We start from the raw sequence: 23,299 nt of genomic DNA, 5'->3' as shown, positions 1-23,299 counted from the left end.
AACTTCTTTCTGGGTCTCTTGGAGTATCCTCTGTGGAAGCCCTGGGCCTTCGTGTAGGAAACCCCATTACCCTGAGACTGCCTTGGGGAGGGAGCCCATGTAGGAGGTCTGGCTGACAGTGCTGGCTGAGACCAGCCTTCCAGCTATCCTTGCCAGGGTGCCAGATATGTGAGTGAATCCTCCAGGCTGGCCCAGCTGCCAGCTGAAGACCACCAAGTGACCTTTGTTGATGCCACATGGAACAGAAGAATTGCCCAGTCAAGCCCTGTCCAAATTCAGACCCCCAAAATCATGAGGCATAACAAAATGGTCATTGTTTTAAGTCACTAGGTTTTGGGATAGTTTGTTCGGCAGCCTTAGATAACCAAAACACTTTATAACTGAAATGTCCCGTATTGGAGATCCTCTGCTTTATCGCCTCCAGCGAATGTTTCCAATTTTCCACCCAATTAGGAGAGAGGCAATGGCAGCTGTGCAGTGTGGAAAGGGGATGGAGGAGTCTGAGAGTTTCCTATACAGACTTAGAAAAAAAAAAAATCCTCCTGCTTTTAGTCTTAACTATACACCCACTTTCAAAAGTACCTGATGCAGCAAATTCCTGCGTATCCTGAGAAATTCTACAATATCATGTTGCTTCTCAGCTTTCCCTACTCCTGGTTTAGATGTCAGTGTTCTCGGGTCTGAGGAAGTCCATTATCACCTGCCACTCTGCTTTCGAGGTTTCTAGAATTTTGTTATTTTTTCCTCTCTTGTTTCCTTGTCCTCGCGAGATTAAAAACAAAACAAAACAAAACTGCTCTTTTATTGGATGGATTTCCAGAGGGAGTTGAAGCAAATGCGTGTGTTCATTCTGCTATCTTTAATTTAAAGGCTCCTTTGAGTGTTTCATTTCAACAGCTACATTAATTTTTAAAACACTGTGTCTTCGGTCAGGTTCCTCCAAGCAGAGCCTGAGATAGGGATTCTCCCAGGTAAGTGCCTCAGCGAAGGGATATTCTCAAGAGAAACTGCGAGAAGTAGGACAGTGTGCTAGTAGAGGAAGAAGCGGAGCAAAGATAGGGTCTCTGCTCAAATTTAGTCTCAGCCTAAGTCTGTGGGAGCTCTGGAATAGGAAAGGTGTCCCAGGTTTATTCCTGGCTTTGTGTACCCCATAAAAGTTAGCTTCTGACTGTGGCTTCCCAACCTGGGCTGGGAGAAGTTATGGGGAGAAAGGAGAAGCTGTGAGCTGCGAGCACTGTGAATGGAAAAGGCAGGTAATGACAGCATTTCCCTAATTGTTATTTTTAAAGGGATGTAATAGTCTCTCTGAGGAAATGAATTATCCATCTTTTATTCTTTTTCTACTGTTTGTCTCTTTAATTTTGCTTCCTCCTTGGTTCATAAACAGCAGCTCAGAAACTTTAAGTTTGCAGGCAGAGAAAAGGGGGCAAAACCAAGTTTAGAATCGGCATCCGTCTGATCCTTCAGCTACATCTGAAATGAAACCACTTAACTTTTTGTCTCCAGCTTGAAGGGTGCTCATAGCCGCTTGGAGTTTGGTCTGTTGAATAGTTAACACACTCCCCCAAAGCTACCTACCCTTGGTTAAAATCGGAATTTGCCTGTAGACTCAACGCATTCATTCTGCAAGCATTCACTCAGCGCTTGCAGAGAAACGGTACTGGGCGGGCGCAGGTGCAAAGACTTCGACTCAGTGCCTCCCAAAGGCTTGTTGTGTCCAGGCGGGGAGGCGACACGAACACACTAAACTTGTAAACAAGGAGCACCCGGGAGCTGCAGGCCAGTACCAAACCCGGTCACTGATCAGGTGAAGGGGGAAAGATCTGGGGCTGCTGCTAACTCCTGTCTCCAAAGGCTCCCCCCAAGGAAAGGAACTCAGTTTTCCACCAGAGGGAAGTGGAACTACTAGGAACTCTTGGACTGTATATTTTAACGCGCAAGAGGGCAATGATGTGACTTTCCACTTTTCCAGGCACAGGCTCAGCGTGAGCCCCGCAGTGAGAAAGTGCAGTTGACTCGCGGCGTGACTCCCGGCTGCAGCGCAGAGGCCCGCGGGCACCGGAGGCGCGGAGGGTACGGGAGCTCCCACTCTTCAGGGCAGGAGCGGGGCGGGATGGTACCGGGCGGGCTAGGCGATCCGGTGCCGGGAGAGTGGGACCTGCCGATGCCTGGGGAGCAGGCACGTGTCCGGTGCAAACCCCCCCCCGCCCCCCGCCTGGTGACGCCCCCCGCGGTCCCAGTCTGGGGTTCCGGTGCGCTTCGCCCCGGCCGATTTTCCGGTCTCGTGGGCCGAGGAACAACCAGGAACTCGGGCTCAGTCTCCACCCTGAAGTGGGGCGGGTCCGCAGGAATAAGACCGGCTGCCCAGCCCCGGCGAGGGTGTGACCTCCGTAGCCACTGAGGACAGGCGAAGCCCCGTCTCGGCGCGATCGGTAAGGGGACCCCGGGCCGGGGTCCTGCGCGCGGGGAAGGGGGCGCGGCGACCCCTGAGCGCCTGGGGGGGACGCCGGGCCTGCGCCGCGCTCAGGAGGGGGTTCCCGTCGCCGGCGAGTGGCGGCGGCCCGGGCGGCGCTGGGTGGAGCGGGAGGCCCGGCCCCGACTCGCTCCCAGGGGACAAACGCGGCCTTTACCCAGAAGGACCCCAGAGCAGGTCACACAGCTCTGGACCCCAGTCGTTCACGCGCCAGGCACTGTGCGGGTTTGGGCATTAAAAACGAAGGACTGAGCTCATATTCCCTGGAGCTGACTCAGTCTGACACCCAAGTTTTACTTTTCAATTCTTTCCTTGATCCTTTTAAGAAACTTTCTCCTACTTTCTTACCTTTTCTCTCCTTGTGTATCTAATGCCCTCAGCACAATGCCTGGCACATAGGACTCTATAACTAATATTGTTATTATTATTGAATCTGTTATTATTATATTAGATAATAATAATAATTGTTTAATCTGCCAGCGGTTCAGTTTCACTCCTTTGTCGTGGCTTTGGCCAGCTGGATGGAGACTTGAGGACCAAAGATATTATCGCTTTTCAACTATCTTCCCAACATTTGTGGGAAGAATGGATAGGACCCCCTCCTCTGAATGATCCATCCCATTGTCCATCAATTCTAGAAACCCACCTCCTCCTTCCATTGCAAGTAACTCTATTGATAGCCAAGCCAGGGACTTCTCAGATGGCAGACAGGTGGAAGAGCAAGCAGGAGAGGAAGGGGACAGGATTTAGAAAATGGGTAACCGTAGCCACCCAAGGCCGGCTTACTTCCCAAAGCCCTGTCTGGCCAAGGCCAGATCCCCTACATTCATCTTAGGCCAGATTTCTATTGCTTTGGGCACATACATACATACACACATAGACGCAGCATGCACAAACACACAACTACTGACTCAATGGTGTCAATGAATTTCCCTCCTAGGTGTTCTTGCCTTTGTTAGGGATAATTTTTCTCTGAAAGCGATTTCAAGTCAAGTGGGACCACACCAGCTCTCAGCATCTGAAGACTGAGCCTCCTGGTCACCCCCAGACTCATGTCTTGTGGCTTGTTTCTTTGCTTATGTCTGGTCACTCATTTGTTTTCCTCATCTTGCTAATCTGCTTGTAAACTAAGCCTGCTCCTCTCCAAGGGAGATGGAGGTGAATGGCAGGCCTTGGGGATGGTAGACGGTATGCCAGGGATCACCTAAAGTTTCAGAATAAGTAAGGGGAGTGGGGGGGAATTTTCCTTGGGTGTCAATTTTACCCAAATATTAAGGCTAAAAAAAATTTTTTTATACACCACAGATAAATTTTGGAGTAAAATTCAAAGTGTAGACACCTTTTTAATGTAAAACAAGAAACTTCAAAACATTTTAGCATAGGCTTTGGACTGTGATTTGGCCCAAATCTAGCCCTTGAGGGTTTGCTTTCACTGCAATTAGGGCTACTTATGAAGGCAGTTTGATAGGTGCTCCATTGTCTTTCCTGGAGGGACTTTAAATAACAGTTACCCAGGTTGCTCATTTTAATCTTTATTATACAGCCTGAGGTGGGGTTATTAACCTGGTTTTTTTTTTTTTGTTTTTTTTTATATTTTATTGATTTTTTACAGAGAGGAAGGGAGAGAGATAGAGAGTTAGAAACATCGATGAGAGAGAATCATCGATCAGCTGCCTCCTGCACATCTCCCACCGGGGATATGCCCGCAACCCAGGCACATGCCCTTGACCAGAATCGAACCTGGGACCCCTCAGTCCGCAGGCCGACGCTCTATCCACTGAGCCAAACCGGTTTCGGCTTAACCTGGTTTTATAGATGAGGATCCCAAGGCTCCACGCTGTGGTCCTTGGTCAGGGTCAGGCTACTGGAAACAGATTTAGTCTCTGCCCGACTATGGCTCCATCAGCGCTTGGTTCATAGTGACTTGAGGTTTGGATTTGTGGCTTCCTGGCTTATTAACTAAATCTTGACCAAATATCTTTCTCTTCCTCTTTAACTTTCCTTTTGTCAACCATATCTTTTAATATGGTTAAAAGAACTAGAGCTGTTTCCACTAGAGTGGGTAGACTGAGGTGGGTGTGGGGACACATGTTAATAGCCCTACATGCTTGAGGGGCTTGGCATGTGGATGAGGAAATCAACTCACTCTGTGTGGCGCTGGGCAGAGCTGGGTAGGTGTTTTTTGGGTGGTAGCTTCTGGTTAAATTTAAGGAAGTGATTTTTGAAACCCGTAGGCTGGGTGGGCTTGGAGTTGGTGAGAACTCTCTCACCAGAGGTATCTAGGCAGAGGTATTCACAGGCCCTTTCTAATAGAGCTGTGAAAGGTAGAAGGCTAACCTAAGACGACTTCTAAAGCCATGGTTTCCAAGCTGCAGGTACATCCCCCAGGACGCTTGCACAACATGCAGATTTTTGCCGCTCTCCTAAACATTCATATCTAGTATGACAGGGTAGGACCCAGAGATCTGCCTATTTAGGAGGCTCCCTGGATGATTGTAATTCAGGTGTTCCTTGGACCTTGCTTTGATAAACTAAGTTTTAGAAGCATGCTTCTAACCATTTTATGAATATGTGCATGTTTGACAAATATAGCATTAATGAAACGATAGGCCTGTTATTATGCTATGAACTGTAGATAACGTGGTAAATGCTGAAATTGGCCCCATTCTCAATGAGCATTAATCACACCTCAAATAAACCTCATTGGCTATGATATTGCCATTGCTCAAGGCTGAAATTGTCCCCATTCTCCCTTTTTATTATACCTCTTTATTATACCTATCACATCAAATTCACCCCATAGTTTTACAGTGCCCAACACCTCTAGACCAATATAGATTTCCAACAAGTTTTTTTGCTTATTTTAAAATAAACAAAGTTGAAACTGAGATGGGTTACTATATTAACACTAATTTCTCTCAGATAAATAGGGCTAGGGATGTAATGTACAATGTGATAAAGATTGTTAACACTGCTCTATGATATATAAGAAAGATGTTAAGAGAGTAAATCCTGAGTTCTCTTCATGTGGAGAAACGTATTTCTTCTCTTCTTTTTATTATATCTGAGGTGATGGGTATTGGCAGAACCTATTGTGGTAATCATTTCACAGTATATGCAAATCAAACAAATAAAAATAAAGTTTAATTTCTCCAGGAATTTAGGATTTCTATTAAGGCCTCTTGTTGGTTTTATGAGAGTAAGTTGTTGGTGTCCAGTTGTGTTTGAACTAGACTGAAAGTGTTTGCTATGGAAACCTGAACCACCACTCTGAAGAATTCTTTTGAAAGGCTCAAGATGTCTGAGGTCAGGAAATTGCCATATCACTTCTTGGTCTGGACTGCTAGACATGAATACCACAGTGAATCTTTTATCTATAATCACCAGCAGACATAAATTGCAGCTAAATGCCAGAATGTAAATTACTCTGGAAAAGACCTTTAACTTTCTTCCTCAACACCATTAACCCTTTAAGGCCTAGACATAAGGCAGCATGAGTAGCCTGACTTGTCACAGAGCAGGGATCCCCATGAATGGCCAAAGAATCACTATGGATTCGAAACTTTGGTTTAGGGCACTCACCTTTCCACTTCCAAGAGGTAATAGTAAGTTACTAGCAGAAAGTAATGTAGAGGGGCCCTGTGGTGATTGGGAGCAAGGTTCCTCACTTACGTGTAATTGAGCCATTTTCCTTGGAGGAGGTCCATTATAGGTACAAGCCCAGTGATAATAATCAGCCTCAAGCATCCCCCCCTCACTCCTCCAGGGAGCTCAGGAAAGCATTCCCTGGGCCCTGCTTAGCTTCAGCTTCTGCTACAGTTGCTTTTTGATGCTGTACAAGGACTTGTTGACTCACTGGTTCTTATCCTTGTTAGAGTCACAGACCCCTTTGAGAATCGGATTAAAGCTATGAATACTGTCTCGAGAAAAACACACATTTGACATTTTTCATAGTTTCAGGGGGTTTACAGACACCCTTCTAAACCCAGTCACAGACACCTAGTAGGTATATAGACATTAAGTTAAGAATTGCCCTGGATTGCCCAGTCTGTGAGCTGCAATATTGATGGCTGCCACCCTCATGACATCATAGATGACATCAACAAATCAGCAGTAGTGCAGTGGAATGCCCTGCTAGTTAAGAACTACAAAGGAGCCCTGGCTAGTGTTTCTCAGTGGTTAGAACACCAGCCCACGCATCAAAGGGTTGTGGGTTCAATTCTCAATCAAGGGCACATACCTGGGTTGCAGGTTCAATTCCCTGCCCCGGTCAGGGCACATGCAGGAGGCAACCACGCAATGTGTCTCACATTGATGTTTCTCTCTCTCTCTCTCCCCACACCTCTCTCCCTCCCTCCCTTCAATTCTCTCAAAAATCAATGGAAAAAAAATATCCTTGGGTGAGGATTAACAACAACAACACAGCAACAACAACATCAAAACATCAACAAAAGGAACTACAAAGGAGAATATTTCAATTAAAGATCATTTGATATGGGTGTTTTAGCTAAGATCATTTGATAACAACAACAAAAAAAAGCCCTGAAATTGGGCAATGTTTGTAAAAAAAAAAAAAAAAAAAAAAAAGGATTTACCTTTGTTCCAGCAATTTGAATTCTAGGAATTTATTCCAAAGATGTACTTGGGCATGTGTGTAGAGGCATGTTTACAAGGGTATATGCATTGCAGCCTCTTTTGTAGCAATAAAAGGTTATCAATGGCCTAAATGTCTATCAGTAAGAGACTGATTAAATTATGGACTATCCATGCAAAGCAATATTATGCAGCTTTTAAAAAGTAATACAGATTGCTCTGGCTGGGTGGTTCAGATGGTTGGAGTGTTGTCCCATACACCAAAGGGTTGTGGGTTTGATTCCTGGTCAGGGCACATAAGGAGATTGTGGGTTCAATCCTCGGTCAGGGCACATACAGGCGATAACCAATTGATGTTTTTCTTTCACATGGATATTTCTTTCTCTCTCCCTCTCTCTCTCTTAAAAAACATATCCTTGAGTAAGGCTTTAAAAAAAAGTAACGCAGACTGATAGAAATAGATATAAGATGATATCAAAGATACTTTTTTTCTTAAAAAAGCAAAATATAGGTTTTCCTGGTAAGCTACCATTTCTGTAGATAAGAATGACAGAGGCCATCTATATTCTTATATACGTGTTAATACATTAACTACTTCTGAAAGAATACACAGGAAAAGAGTTACCAATATCACCTGCCCATTTTAACATTGTAAAGAAGAAGAATGAAACAGAGATGAAGAATGAATAATTATCAAATTTTCCACCTTCAAACTTAATGTATGATCATATACGTTCTCATTTGAATACAAAGAGCCAACATGCAATTATGCTTCAGCATCCACTCAACTACTACACTACACACTCCATCTGCCTTAAGTTAATTTCAGTTCCTCTCATCTTCTAACTTATCTCATGGCAGTCCTAGTGTTTTGGTTTTGTCCTGAGTTTCTTCCTTTGTCTTCCCATACCTTCATGAGGTTTTAAAAAATATATATATGTTTATTTATTTTTAAAAGAGAGTAAGAGAGAGGGGGAGAGAGATAGAAACATTGATCGGCAGCCTTCTGCACACTCCCACCAGAGACAGAGCCCGCAACCTGGGCTGTTGCCCTCTTGGTACAAGGAAGGGTGCTCAATCCAATGAGTCACACTGGCCAGGCCAGGCCTTCATGAGGTTTTTAATGAGAATTCGGGAGAGGCTGCATCAGAAATAGCAAGTTCCTTATGTGAATCAGAAATCCCCTGTGGAAGATTTTTAACAGTTGTGTTTTTGTATTCTTCTGCCAGGGTCAACTTGGATTCTGGAAAGATTTGGAACTAGAACCCTGCCCTGGCCCACTGAAGGAGTGGCTGAACCAGGGCAGGGGGAGTTGCCCACAAAGCTAGAAGATTTGTAGGGCATAGGAGGCATCAGAATAAAATGGAACATTTGAGAGCAGTGTTTATTCTTAGCTCACTCCCAGATCTCTAAGGCTGCCCTGGCCCACTGAAGGACAATTCAGCTGCTTTTCCTATCCACCTGGGCAGTGTTTGTGTCCCTCGGGGGCAAACAGAAATGGTGTTGTAGGGAAATGACTAGACTGCATAATACCTGTTTTCTTACCTACAGGCAAATAAGACCTAGCAGGACAACAGGAAGCCTGGCTGCATGGCTGCCTTTCTCACTGACTCACTGCAAATCCCTTCCCTCCTGCACAGTATCTCCCCATATACACGCGGGATACGTTCCAAGAACCCCAGTGATGCTTAAAACTGCACATAGTACTGAATCTGATGTACACTGGGTTTTCCTATACAGGCATACCTATAATAAGGTTTCATTTGTAAATTAGACACAGTAAGAGATTAATAGCAATGACTAATAATAAAATAGATCAATTATAACAACATACTGTAATAAAATCAGTTGTAACATACTGAATGTGCTCTCTCTGTCTCTGATAACCAAGATAACAACTAAGTGACTAGCAGGCAGGTAGTGTATACAGCATGGATATTGCTGGACATAGGGGCGAGTCCCATCATGGGTGGAACAGAATGGGACAGTGCGAGATTTCACCCTGCTACTCAGAACAGCACGAAATTTAAAACTTATTAATTGTTTATTTCTGGAATTTTCCATTCAGTGTTTTTGGACTGTGGTTGACCATGGGTAATTGAAACCACAGAAAGTGAAACCGCGGATAAGGGAAGACAACTATACTTTAGTTTTCTATTCGGGTCTAGTCTGTCTCTTCCCTTTCTGCATCACAAGGATTTTGTAAAGAAAGATGCAGTGGATTTTAGTTTCTTTGGGAAAGATGATAAGAGAAAAGACCAGATGTTAAATTCAAGGTTCTTTCTTTTCCTGATGAGAAAATTATTTGAATACAAAGAGCCAACATGTAATGATGCTTCAGTATTCATTCTACCACCCTGGTATCTACCTCAACACCTCTTGGCTGGTTTGGGGGTGACTAGGGTCATTAATAGGTCCACCTCATAGTTCCTTAACTCAGGTGCTCCATCGAAGGCGCTCCTCTTGTTTTATCCCTAAGGCTTCCGGTTGCTGAGACAAGAGAAGCTATCAACCCTGGGATCTGAGCCTCAGGATAAGATAGCCTGTAGAGTGTGACTCATAGGGACAGGCCAGAGGTGACGCAAGTGCAGTTGGACCTATGAGAGTTCCTGGTAATAGCACAGACGAGAACTGGAGATCAATGCCAGTAGCTTATGATCAACTGGGTTCCCTCCATTAGACTGTGACTTGCCTAGAGTAATTTACTTATGGTATTTCTGAAGAAGGAACATGGAATTTAAGTGACCCTTGATTCTAAAATAACTCTGGAAATGAATCAGGAAACAAGATGAAAGCCTAACTATGCTGGACAATTTTTTTTCTTTGAATAATTGTTATACCTGAGGACATATGATTTTACCCAGGATGCTGTGCAAAAGATATATGGGTTTTTAGATTCTCCACTGAGTTGGATTTTTACCTTAGAGTGGATATCGCTAAATGAAGGATAACAGCAGCATGCTTCCCCTGAGAGGCCTCTGTCACCCTACAAAGCTGAGACCTTGGCCTCTTTTTATTGAGGCATAGTTCACATACAATAAAATGCACATATTGTTAGTAGTTAGTTTGATGAGCATTTTTTTATTTTATTTTTTTACAAATCCTATTATTTTTAAAAAACCTATTGTTTTGTTGATGAGCATTTTTAAAAAGGAGTTCCCATTTTTAAAATTACTTTTACAAATTGCAGTAAAATACATATAAGATTTACCACATTAACTATTTTTAAGTGTACAGTTCTTAAGTGTTAGGTGTACAGTTAATTATTTTTAAGTACATTTACATTGTTGTGCAATCATCACCAACATCCATCTTACGAAACTGAAACTCTACCTTTTTTTAAAATACATTTTTTATTGGCTTCAGAGAGGGAGGGAGGGAGGGAGAGAGAGAGAGAGAGAGAGTCATATATACTAGTAACTCTATATTAGCCCCTTCTTCCATCCCCTGCTACTGCCATTCTACTTTCTGTTTTATGAGTTTGCCTACTCTAAGTATCTCACTTAGCATCATGTCCTCAAGGTTCATCCATGTTGTAGCATGTGTCAAATTTCCTTCCTTGCCCAGCTGGTGTGGCTCGGTGGTTGAGCGTTGACCCATGAACCAGGAGGTCAGAGTTTGATTCCCTGTCAGGGCACATGCCAGGGCTTGCAGGCTTGATACCCAGTAGGGGGCATGCAGGAGGCAGCAGATCAATGATTCTCTCTCATCACTGATGTTTCTCTCTTTTCCTCTTGGTTCCTTTCTCTGAAATCAATAAAAATATTTTTAAAAAATTCCTTCCTTTTTAAGGCTGACTAGTATATCATTGTACGTATGTTCCACATTTTGTTTATCCATTAATTCGTCAATTGAGATAGCCACTTGGCCTGGAGGTCAAACCCTCCCTGGTATTAGCTACAACAATCAAGATTTAACTATAAGACTGCGAACAAAGACCACTAGGGGGTGCACCAAGGAAGCATAACAAAATGCGGAGACAAAGAAACAGGACAAAATTGTCAATGGAAGATATAGAGTTCAGAACCACACTTTTAAGGTCTCTCAAGAACTGTTTAGAAGCCGCCGATAAACTTAATGAGATCTACAAGAAAACTAATAAGACCCTCGATCTTATATTGGGGAACCAACTAGAAATTAAGCATACACGGACTGAAATAACGAATATTATACAGACTCCCGACAGCAGACCAGAGGAGCGCAAGAATCAAGTCAATGATTTGAAATGCGAGGAAGCAAAAAACACCCAACCGGAAAAGCAAAATGAAAAAAGAATCCAAAAATGCGAGGATAGTGTAAGGAGCCTCTGGGACAGCTTCAAGCGTACCAACATCAGAATTATAGGGGTGCCAGAAGATGAGAGAGAGCAAGATATTGAAAACCTATTTGAAGAAATAATGACAGAAAACTTCCCCCACCTGGTGAAAGAAATGGACTTACAGGTCCAAGAAGCGCGGAGAACCCCAAACAAAAGGAATCCAAAGAGGACCACACCAAGACACATCATAATTAAAATGCCAAGAGCAAAAGATAAAGAGAGAATCTTAAAAACAGCAAGAGAAAGAAACTCAGTTACCTACAAGGGAATACCCATACGACTGTCAGCTGATTTCTCAACAGAAACTTTGCAGGCCAGAAGGGAGTGGCAAGAAATATTCAAAGTGATGAATACCAAGAACCTACAACCAAGATTACTTTATCCAGCAAAGCTATCATTCAGAATTGAAGGTCAGATAAAGAGCTTCACAGATAAGGAAAAGCTAAAGGAGTTCATCACCACCAAACCAGGATTATATGAAATGCTGAAAGGTATCCTTTAAGAAGAGGAAGAGGAAGAAAAAGGTAAAGATACAAATTATGATCAACAAATATGCATCTATCAACAAGTGAATCTAAGAATCAAGTGAATAAATAATCTGATGAACAGAATGAACTGGTGATTATAATAGAATCAGGGACATAGAAAGGGAATGGACTGACTATTCCTGGGGGGGAAAGGGGTGTGGGAGATGTGGGAAGAGACTGGACAAAAATCGTGCACCTATGGATGAGGACAGTGGGTGGGGAGTGAGGGCGGAGGGTGGGGCGGGAACTGGGAGGAGGGGAGTTATGGGGGGAAAAAAAAGAGGAACAAATGTAATAATCTGAACAATAAAGATTTAATTTAAAAAAATAAATAAATAAATAAATAAATAAAATAAAGTAGGAGAGAGATAAGGGCTATTACTTTATATAGGATGGTAACATGAGCAAAGCCTGGAAAGACCTAAGCAGTCAGGGAAGCTAAACACATTCCTGGATGACAGGGTTGAGGCAGGGGGAGACCAGTGCCCAGGCACAAACATGTGTGCACTTGGCTTGCTTTAAAAACAGCCACAAAGGAGGATGGTGGAGTGTGGTTTCATGGAGGAAGAGTCATAACAGCCCTGCCCACGAGCCCACAAAATGACTAGGTACAAACACTTTGTCAACTGCTAGAAAATTATATTAATAAATACACAAATCTATGATTGCTGCCAATACCAATGGTACCCTCGGCGTGTGCAAAGCATAACTTGCAAATCTAAGTGTGGCCCAGAGCAGGAAATGAGATTGAGGAGAGGTTCAGACAAGAGATATCAATTTATGAGTCCACGGCCTACAGATGGTCTTGAACATTGTAGATCTGATGAGATGACCTGGAAGATGAGTATAAGCTGAAGAGAAAAAGTTCCAGACAGAGCCCATCCACACAATTATATTGTTTATTAAAATTTGTTATTTTGTCCTATTTTCTTCATATTTATATCCTGGGAACACAGAGAGACAAAGTGTGATGCTGCAACTGAAGGTGAAACCTTTTCGTTATTCATGTGCTCAACTGGAAATTCATTTACAGCCCATACCCCTCTCCTCCAAAACCAAAATAACAAAGCAAACAATTTTCAAGAAATGCTACTTCAAGCTTAGAAAGTTGTTTTACTTTGGGTAACTTTAAATATCCATAGATGCAGCCATGTTGTTAATTATCAGGTTTTTTTCTGTTGTAATAGATAAGTTTTTCTGACAATGGGCCAATTTTTGTTATTATTGACTATAGGAGGCTTATAATGGGTTTGGTTTATTAAGATGATCACAATGTATATCTGAGCTCTCAATTCCAGATGATAGAACACAACTTATTGGCCATGTGTCTGGATAAGCACAGATTAACTTAATGTAGGTTTACTCATCAGTATTATCACTATAATGTGTGAGCATCAGTGAGGAAACAAGAAGAAATGGCTCTAAAAAAAAAAAAAAAAAAAAAAAAAAAAAAAAAAAAAAAAAATAGAAAAAAAAAAAATAATTCGTCAATTGACACATGTGTTGCTTCCATCCTTTGGCTACTGCAAATAAGGCTGCTGTGAACATGGCTGTATAGATATTTCTGAGTCCAAGAAGTGGAATTGCTGGATCATATAGTAATTATTCTGTTTTTACATTTTTTAAAAGAATTTTTCCCCAAAAGAATTTTTATTGACTTTGAGAGAGAGAGAGAGAGAGAGAGAGAGAGAGAGAGAGAAACATCAATATGAAAGTGAAATATTGATCGGCTGCCTCCTGCATGCCCTCTACCAGGGATCAAGCCGAAACCAAGCATGTGCCCTGACTTGGAAAAGAACTGGCAACCTTTCAGTGCATGGGACGATGCCCAACCAACTGAGCCGCATTGGCCAGGCCTATTTTTAACTTTTTGGGGAGCCACCATGCTGTTTTCCACAGTGGCTGTACCATTTTATACATGGGTTCCAGTTTCTCCACATCTTTACTAACACTTATTTCTGTTTTGTTTTGTTTTATAGAGGCCATCCCAATAGGTGTGAGGTGAGTTCAGTGAGTTTTGACAAATGTATACATCTGAATACTACTACCCCAATCAAGATAAAGAACGTTTCTATTACTCCTTATAGTTCCTTCTCTTACGCTCCTCTGTAGTTAGTACCCCCTCTGCCTCACCACCACCCCCAATCCCTGGCCCCAGGCAACCATTTTTGTGCTTTTTAGCAGCATAGATAAACTTTTTTAAAAATACATTTTTTATTGATTTCAGAGAGAGAGGGAGAGGGAGAGAGAGAGAGAGAGAGAGAGAGAGAGAGAGAGAGAGAGAGAAACATCAATGATGAGAGAGAACCATTGATCGGCTACCTCCTGCATGCCCCACACTGGGGATTGAGCCCACAACCCAGGCATGTGCCCCTGACTGAGAATCAAACCTCGATCTCCTTGTTCATAGGTCGATGTTCAACCACTGAACCATGCCAGCCGGGCAGTATATATAAGCTTTGCTTGTTCTAGAATTTCATATAAAACTTTGTTTGGCTTCATTTATTCAGAATAATGTTTATTTATCAATATTGTCTTTTATGGCTAGTACTTTTTTGTGTCTTCAGAAATCCTTGCCTACCCCAAGGTAGAGAATACAATAAACCCAAGTGTGACTGGCATAATCGAAACTATGCTAATGCTTCTTTAGTGAACACCCTGGGGCTCAGAAACAAGGTGAGAGGAGGAGACTGTGGATATAGCTGAAAAGGCTGTGGGGAACCTTCCTGAGACCAGACCTTCAGGAAGCCCAAACAGCCAAGGTGATTAGAGCTGGTCCTGCAGCCGCCGGAGCAGCTAGTTCAGTTAGTCAGCAAGCATTTCTTGCAGGTGCGCTGTGCGTAAGGCTCTGTTAAGAATTCGAAGCGGGGCCCTTGCTGGTTTGGCTCATTGGTTAGTACATCGGCCCTTGGGCTATAGCAGCTGTGGGCAAACTACAGCCCTCGGGCCAGATCCGGCCCGTTTGAAATGAATAAAACTATTGAAAAAAAAGACCGTACCCTTTTATGTAATGATGTTTACTTTGAATTTATATTAGTTCACACAAACAATCCATCCATGCTTTTGTTCCAGCCCTCCGGTCCAGTTTAAGAACCCATTGTGGCCCTGGAGTCAAAAAGTTTGCCCACCCCTGGGCTATAGGGTCACAGGTTTGGGCTCAGTTCCGATCAACAGTGCATACTTCAGTTGCAGGCTGTGTCCCCAGCCCTGGTTGGGGCATGTGTGGGAGGCAGCCAATCGGTGTGTTTGTTTCACATCAATGTTTCTCTGTCTCTCCCCCTCCCTTCTACTCTCTCTGGGAATTAATGGGGGAAAAATGTCCTTGGGTGAGGATTAACAAACAAACAAAAGAATTAGAAGCAGGAAAGTTGGGGGCCCAGGATGGGCATCTGGTAAGCAGAGTCCAGGGAAGTGCTGTCTTAGAATTCAGACAACTGTGAGGGCAATGATTTTATCAGAGGGCACACACATACTCACACAGAGTACCTCATTGATTTGGTGGCCAAAAGGGAAGTCTGGTTTGACTTGCTGGTAGATGTGAAAGCCTGAACTCTGTACACCACAGATGTTTTTAATATGGGTTGAGTTGATAACCACGACCTTAGCTCACTGAACAGCTCACTAGAATATAAAGATAATGGGAGATACCTGGAGAGCAGAGTAATAAAAAGAATAGCTAACGTTTGTTGAGTACATAATGTGTGCACCTTTCTGATATAATAATTTGATTAACCTTTGCAACAACCCTATAAAATATTGCTATTAATTCCGTGTGACCAATGAGGAAATTGAAGTACAGAGAAATAACTTGCCCCAAATCATATAGCTAGGAAGTGGGTATGGAGGTTTACAGACCCAAGTGATTGGGCTCTGGACGCCAGCCACTCTGTTAGGATGGTGTGGTCTTTGAAGGAGGAGCTCCTGCCTGAATGGCCATCATGGGAAATTAGCAACTAGGCTGTGAAGTTGGCTCCCCCCACTCAGATCAGGACCTTCCCATAGCTGTTTCTCATCCAGAGGATGGCATGGATGCTCCCATCTTTTTTTTTTTTTTTTTTTTAAATATATTTTATTGATTTTTCACAGAGAGGAAGGGAGAGAGATAGAGAGTTAGAAACATTGATGAGAGAGAAACATCGATCAGCTGCCTCTTGCACATCTCCTACTGGGGATGTGCCCACAACCCAGGTACATGCCCTTGACTGGAATCGAACCTGGGACCTTTTAGTCCGCAGGCCGACGCTCTATCCACTGAGCCAAACCGGTTCTGGCGATGCTCCCATCTTAGTGGGCACTTGTGCTGTTCACGATGCCAGCACCTGCCAGACCTCGGGTCCAGTGAGTGAACCTGACACGTTGTTACCATGCACATTACACAGAAAGTGGTCTTGGGTCTGTTTTCTGTCTACAAAAAAGAAAGGGGTGGACTAGACACTCTCTCGAGTCTTCCCTACCTGATAATCCAGCACCGGCAGAAATGATCTCTTTAAGGGGGCAAGCATTCCTTCCCCTCCCGCCCCCCCTCGTCCCAATTTCTACTCCAGCTTTCTTTGTGTACTTACATCTCAGCCTCATTGTTATTGGAAAGGGGACCTGGCCCTCAACAGGCCTGCCTAGGGCCAGCCGGTAGTGTTGTACAGGACAAATTTCACAATGTGAGTCCAGGTGAATTTTATTTTATTTTTTTAAAAATATATTTTTATTGACTTCAGAGAGGAAGGGAGAGGGAGAGAGAGAAACATCAATGATGAGAGAGATTCATTGATCGACTGCCTCCTGCACAACCCCTACTGGGGATCAAGCCCGCAATTTGAGCATGTGCCCTTCACCGAAATCGAACCTGGGACCCTTCAGTCCACAGGCCAACACTCTCCCCTGAGCCAAACCAGCTAGGGCGAGGCCAGGTGAATTTTAGAGGATGTTTATTAAAGCTGGGGACAGTGAAACAAGAAAGGACTAGGGAAATGAGCCCAGGCTGGTCTACTTTGGCTCACTAGGAAGTCAGAGAAAAGGGGGGCTTGGGGACAGGTTCAGGGTTTGTCTGGGACAAACTGCTGCTGCCCATTGCCGACCTGGCTGCAAGTCTCAGAGTTTAGGAGATGCAAGTCTGTGGGGGAAGAAGGCAGGGGAGGTATGGGCAGGCGTGCTCCTGGGAAGGAAAAGGCTCGCTGAGTCTTTTGTCTGGAGGCTTTTATCTCTCTCTTGCAGGCAGGAATCTTAGGGGAGTCCTCAGGGGAGGGTTTCAACAGAATATTTATCAGTTTTCTAGGTGTGCTCCTTCGGGGTTGTGGTCTTCACTGATTGGTCAGTGTCAGGACAGGGGGTCATTAGTCATTGCTGCTGGTACTGGTGTCGCCCACTTGGTTTGCTGCTTTTCTGGATCTGGACGTGAGGTACTACTGAGGCCTCCTCTTTCTAGGCAGGTGACCTGTGTCTGCTGAAAATTGCTCTGCCAGTTTGTTCAGTTATCCGTCTCAGTTTCCCTGTTCCACTTGTCCTGGCTTACTGGCCTGCCGCATTGTAAACTCTGTGATCAACAGAACAGTTATGTTTTAGATCTAAAGGGGCACTGCCTCTAGCAGAATCAGCAACTGCCACCAAGGGCTTGAGAAAACATGTCATAGCTGTGCCAAACCCATAGCTTTGAATGAAAGTCTGTAATGGTTTTGGTTCAGAGCAAAAGCTAGAAGAGCTATTTCTGGCATTTCTTCTCTCACTTGCTACTGATGCATACTGGATAATATTATTATTGTATTAATGTGGCTAGCACTAGGATAAATATAATCAAAAGGGTAATTATTTCTAAACTCCTTTGATACTAGCTGCAGAGCACAGAATAAATAATACAAGACTGGCTTTCCTGATGCTGAGCCACTAAGCAGTGGCCGGCCTGTCCTGTGGAGGAGTGAGCCCCATGACCAGAGGGAGAATGACTAAAGGCTGGGAGGTGACCATTGAGAAAGGCTGTAGAGAGCCTTGCAGTGGGAAGGAAGTTCCACTGAGTCATCCCAACAGCCTCCAGAAAATTATTCCATATGCCTTTTTGGTTCAAGAATAGCTTCTTTTTTAAAAAATATATATTATATTTATTTTTTACAGAGAGGAAGAGAGCGGGATAGAGAGTTAGAAACATCGATGAGAGAGAAACATTGATCAGCTGCCTCCTGCACACCCCCCACTGGGGATATGCCCGCAACCAAGGCACATGCCCTTGACCAGAATCAAACCTGGGACCCTTCAGTCCGCAGGCTGACGCTCTATCCACTGAGCCAAACCAGTCAGGGCAAGAATAGCTTCTTTTTAAACAATAGTCTACTCTTGAACTGAGAAGGCATATGGGATAATTTTCTATATGAAGGGAATACAGGTGGAAATTGAAGTGTGCCTTTTAGTGCCCAGAATGTACCAGGCATGGACAGGCATTCAGATAATGCTTGCTGAATGAGTGAACATGAAACATCAGTGAAACTATCATATCAGTCTCGTGACTGTGAGCAAAAATCAGCATCACCAGCACATCAGCTTCTTGTTTCAGTGTTCACTGACGTGGGAGGAGGGGAATCCAGTTTGTCTGCAGTTAAAAGGCAGAATAGTTCAAAAACACAGACACCAACTGAAAACCACCCACTAGAATTCCCGAGGTCTCCAGTTCACAGATTGTACTAGGAGTCACTCAGATAACAAAAGAAAACCAGCCCTAGCTCGTTTGGTTCAGTGGATAGAGCATCCGCCTGCGGACTGAGTTTGATTTCAGTCAAGGGCACATACCTCCGTTGCAGGCTCCATCCCTGGGCCTGGTCGGGACCTGTGCAGGAGGCAACCAATCGATGTCTCTGTAACATCGATGTTTCTCTATCTCCCCCCTTCCCTTCCACTCTTTCTAAATATAATGAATGGAAAAATATCCTCGGGCCCTGGCTGGTTTGGCTCAGTAGATAGAACGTCGGCCTGCGGACTGAAGGGTCGCAGGTTCGATTTTGGTCAAGTGCACATACCCGGGTTGTGGGCTCGATCCCCAATGTGGAGTGTGCAGGAGGCAGCCGATCAATGACTCTTGTCATTGATGTTTCTATCTCTCCCTTCCTCTTTGAAATCAATAAAAAATATATTTAAAAAAATAAATAGAGCCCTGATCGGTTTGGCTCAGTTGATAGAGCGTCGGCCTGCGGACTGAAGGGTCCCGGGTTCGATTCCAGTCAAGGGCATGTACCTTGGTTGCGGGCACATCCCCAGTGGGGGGTGTGCAGGAGGCAGCTGGTCGATGTGTCTCTCTCATCGATGTTTCTAACTCTGTATCCCTCTTCCTTCCTCTCTGTAAAAAATCAATAAAATATTTTTTTAAAAAATAAAATAAATAGAAAAATATTCTCGGGTGAGGATCACCTCTGCCCCCTCACCCCCCCCCCCAAAAAAAAAGAAGAAGAAAAGAAAACCACTTGTGAAAAATTTCAAGCACTAAACTATGTAAGCTGAATTCAGTACCCAGAGAAACAAGGTAGGGTAGCTATCTATTTATAAAGCTTATTAGAATATGATTTGATTTATGCCCTACTAGAAGTTTCTGTCTGGGGAAACTGAGGAATTACGTGAAGTAGAAATAGAAAGGCCTTTAGCAAGGCGGGCATTGAACAAAGAATTGTACCCAACCAACTCTCCCAACAATCGTTTAGGCCACCTCAGTGCTCTTTTTATTTTTCTAATCTTAGTGTCTCCAAAGGTTATTGAGTAGCTTAGTAAGATAATGCAGAGGAGTATTTAATAGATGTTTCTTCCCTCTTTTCCCCTGCCTTTTAGACAAAGGAATCATTGGAGTAGAGTAGAAACTTTAATAGACTGCTGTGAATCAGTGGCTAAAACTTAGACAAAAGTCTGTCAGTAAGTTACTTGCCAGATGCTGGGTTGGATTAGATTCTTTCCTAAGAATACTTAGGCAGGTTTCCAAATTTGTCTGCTTTGATTTAGCTCACACCCTTTGTTTTTGATTAAATGTGTGTGTGTTTTTTGTGTTTTTTTAAAATATATTTTTATTGATTTTTTACAGAGAGGAAGGGAGAGGGATAGAGAGCCAGAAACATCAACGAGAGAGAAACATTGATCAGCTGCCTCCTGCACGCCCCCCACTGGGGACGTGCCCGCAACCAAGGTACATGCCCTTGACCGGAACCGAACCCGGGACCCTTGAGTCCACAGGCCGACGCTCTAGCCACTGAGCCAAACCGGTTCTGGCTTTGATTAAATGTTTGACTCTTATTTCTCCAGACTCAAACCCCAGCTCTTCAAGTTCCTTTACTTTTAGAAGGATCTTAAGTTCCAAGGAAAAAGAGTTGCTTTCATTTTCCTATTACATAGACAGTTTTGAAAGCCTTCGTGTTTGGGAGGGGCCCAGTCACACCCTCTACAAATCCACAGACTAGAAGTATAAATTTGTCAGCCTGTGGGTTGTAAAATGAAACCATGTACCAAAGGAAAATGGTGAATGACTCACTCACATGTGATCTTCCGGGAGGAAGAGGGATTCAGCAAGAATGTGACACAAGGACAGCAAATCCCTTCAGAATGACTGTTCTGGTTCCCTGTTCTGGGATGTGGGTCAATGTTATGAATCTGAATGGAGGCCACCAAGTTCAGTTGGGATCTCAAAGATAGTGTCTGCTAACTGGGGTAAATTCATCCTGTTGCCACAACCAGCAGGACCAGGGAAATTGTATTCATCAGCACATCAAGAAGGGGTTCAGCCGAAGCCGGTTTGGCTCAATGGATAGAGCGTCGGCCTGCGGACTGAAAGGTCCCAGGTTCGATTCCGGTCAAGGGCATGTACCTGGGTTGCGGGCACATCCCCAGTGGGAGATGTGCAGGAGGCAGCTGATGGATGTTTCTCTCTCATCGATGTTTCTAACTCTCTATCTCTCTCCCTTCCTCTCTGTAAAAAATCAATAAAATATATTTAAAAAAATAAAAAAAGAAGGGGTTCAACTCTTAGGGACAGTTTTATATTTGCAGGCTTATCACACACACACACACACACACACACACACACACTCATGCATGCACACATGCACTCATACACAAACAGACACACTGCTAATTTATTTACATTGAGAAATGCAGTTGTTACTTAGATAAAAAGCCTTATGCTCCAGTACTTTGTAGACAGGTACACCTGGGAAGCCAAACTCTAGTCCAGAGGTTGCTTGGCAACCATGGAAGTAGAGCAAAGGGTTTTCGATGGATAAAATTCATCTTCACAGTGGGGAAATAACTGACTCTGGACCATTGGATCCTGGGACTAAGCCATCTTTTCCTTTGGATTGGGCTTTGAATAATATTCCAGAGTAAGCCTCTCAGGATTTTGTGTGGAGCTTGCATTGCAATGGAAACAGTTTTTCTTTAAATATGCTGATACCTTTCAGCAAGTTAACTTCAGTTCAGGAGCCATTCGTTCTCATTGAAATCAGTTTGTATATCTTTGTTTTGGTGCTTATTTGATGATTTTACTCATCGATAGCTCAGGGAACAATATGATTTGCCTGCTTTCCAAATTTTGGGTATGTGGGGAGGAATGCACCACACAACCATCTCCTTGTAAAGGCCCACTGAAGTATTACTTGAAATCTGAGGTTCTTGTTCCACAGACCTGCCATCTGCCATAAGGACATAAGAAACTTTCTACTTGAGTCAGCACTCAGCTTTCAATTTCTGGCAGTGATACCAGTGGGCAATTTGTTGGATGGTGTAATAATTATCCTTCTAGACATTCAACCTGAAAACAATATGGATGTGCTCTCCACATATTTAATTTTTTCTTTATGAATCCATCATAAATTATCTCTGCAAATTTTTGTAATCTTACCTGAAGTAGGTTGAACTTACTTACAACACGTTATTTCCTTATGTAACTGCTTTTGGAATAGGTTTCTTATGTTTAGTTCCTAGCTTTCTTTCAGTTTGCTCTAAAACAATGTCTTAAAATCTTCAGGAGCCCTGCCATGAACCCTCATGGCAGAATTCCATATTGTAAAGAAGTTACAGTTTCCCACCCACATACTGCCTACCGCTTAGGTATTTTTAGTGGTCACAAACATATGGTCCCTTCCATCTTCATCGATCCTTCTTGAAGAATCCCGATGTTTTTAGGGTCATTTGAACCACACTCCGTCCTGAGTGTGTCTGTGTTTTATAGGTATCAAGGCTGAGCCACAGTTGTTCAATATTTTGCTCCACCTGTGAACAGCAAAGGAGATTTTAAAACCCCGACACAAAGTCCGAGTCATTGTGAACTTGGTCACATGGTTCAGTTTATGGAATGGCAAGCTGGCCCTCAGAGAGAGAGAGAGAGAGAGAGAGAATGAATCAAGGAAGCTAAGGCAGAAAAGGATTCCCATAAAGAATCCTTGGCTCTGCAGGGCGATGGGAAATTTGGGAGGACTTATAAGTGAGCTTCCCAGGGAGAAGGGCCTTTCGTCCTTTGGGGGCTGATAATTTCGTGCGGTTAAGAAGAGGCCTACTGCATTCTGTATTGGGAGAGGGGTGTGTGGGGTTCCTTCCCCTCTTTCCACTCCTCTATCCTTGCCAAGCATTACTGAGACCTTACTGGGTGCCAGATATTATGCTAGTAAGCATTAGTATGGATTAATCTTACATGGATTATCTGATATCTAATGAAAGAACCAAGGAGTACCTTTTCTACATTCGTTTCTCTAATCTATTTAGAGACCACTTTGGTACTAGTAAGTAATAAATGCACAACAGCTGTCTTTCTATAAATGGGATTATGCTGTGTGCTGTCCAAGTTTCAAAATAAATTGCCTGGCTAAAAGTACCCTGTGTTCAAGTACGGTACGTTTTTTCCTTTAGTAAAATATTTCTAGCTCATTGAATAATACCTCTCAGTTATTTGCAGAAGGCTTTTCTCAAACAGTCTTTCCACTTCTTGATGTGGACAAAAGAACTGAAAGTATTTGTATTAAAGTCTGGCTTCTGTGGGAGGTGTCCCCCTTCCCTGCTCTTTCACTCATTGTCCTTTAGTCCAAAACCACGTGGAAGCAAAGGGAGGGCCCTTGCTCCTAAAAGCGTCTGCCAGGCTGTCAACCAATCAGCAGCAATTCAATCCAACTCACATGTTGATTATATTAATGATGAATGTGGAAGCATTTGATAATTTATATGAGATAAAACAGGGCCTCTAGATCAGGGGTGGGGAACGTCCAGCTCATGGGCCATATTAGACTCACAAAATCATTTGGTCTGGCCCTGCCAAGGCATTAGGGGTGAGTTAATTAAATGTTTGACCAAATATAGCAGGCTAATTTTTAAGGTGATAATTTTGTATGGCCTGCGAATGATGTTATAAATATCAAGATGGCCGTTGGCAGGCACAAAATTCCCTAC

The 23,299-nt window shown here is 43.4% G+C and overlaps 1 protein-coding gene and 1 pseudogene across 6 annotated transcripts in view; one reads left to right on the top strand and one right to left on the bottom strand.

Annotated features, from left to right (window-relative positions):
• Nucleotides 1–2,299: 2,299 nt before the first annotated feature.
• ANXA4 (annexin A4) overlaps nucleotides 2,300–23,299 on the top strand; it is a 57,920-nt gene continuing 36,920 nt past the window's right edge. Inside the window, exons 1-2 of one of the 6 annotated variants that reach the window (XM_036334255.1) lie at nucleotides 2,310–2,432; nucleotides 13,891–13,912. The gene's annotated coding sequence lies outside the window, so the exon portion shown is untranslated. Of the gene's footprint in view, nucleotides 2,433–13,890; nucleotides 13,913–23,299 lie in introns of all 6 variants that reach the window. The other 5 variants (XM_036334258.1, XM_036334253.1, XM_036334254.1 and 2 more) reach the window with 5 other exon arrangements.
• LOC118669583 lies at nucleotides 5,041–5,206 on the bottom strand (annotated as a pseudogene).

This window comes from Myotis myotis, unplaced genomic scaffold (genome assembly GCF_014108235.1).
Source record: "Myotis myotis isolate mMyoMyo1 unplaced genomic scaffold, mMyoMyo1.p scaffold_m19_p_14, whole genome shotgun sequence".
Lineage (NCBI taxonomy): Eukaryota > Metazoa > Chordata > Mammalia > Chiroptera > Vespertilionidae > Myotis > Myotis myotis.
This window is presented reverse-complemented; position numbering and strand designations above follow the sequence as displayed.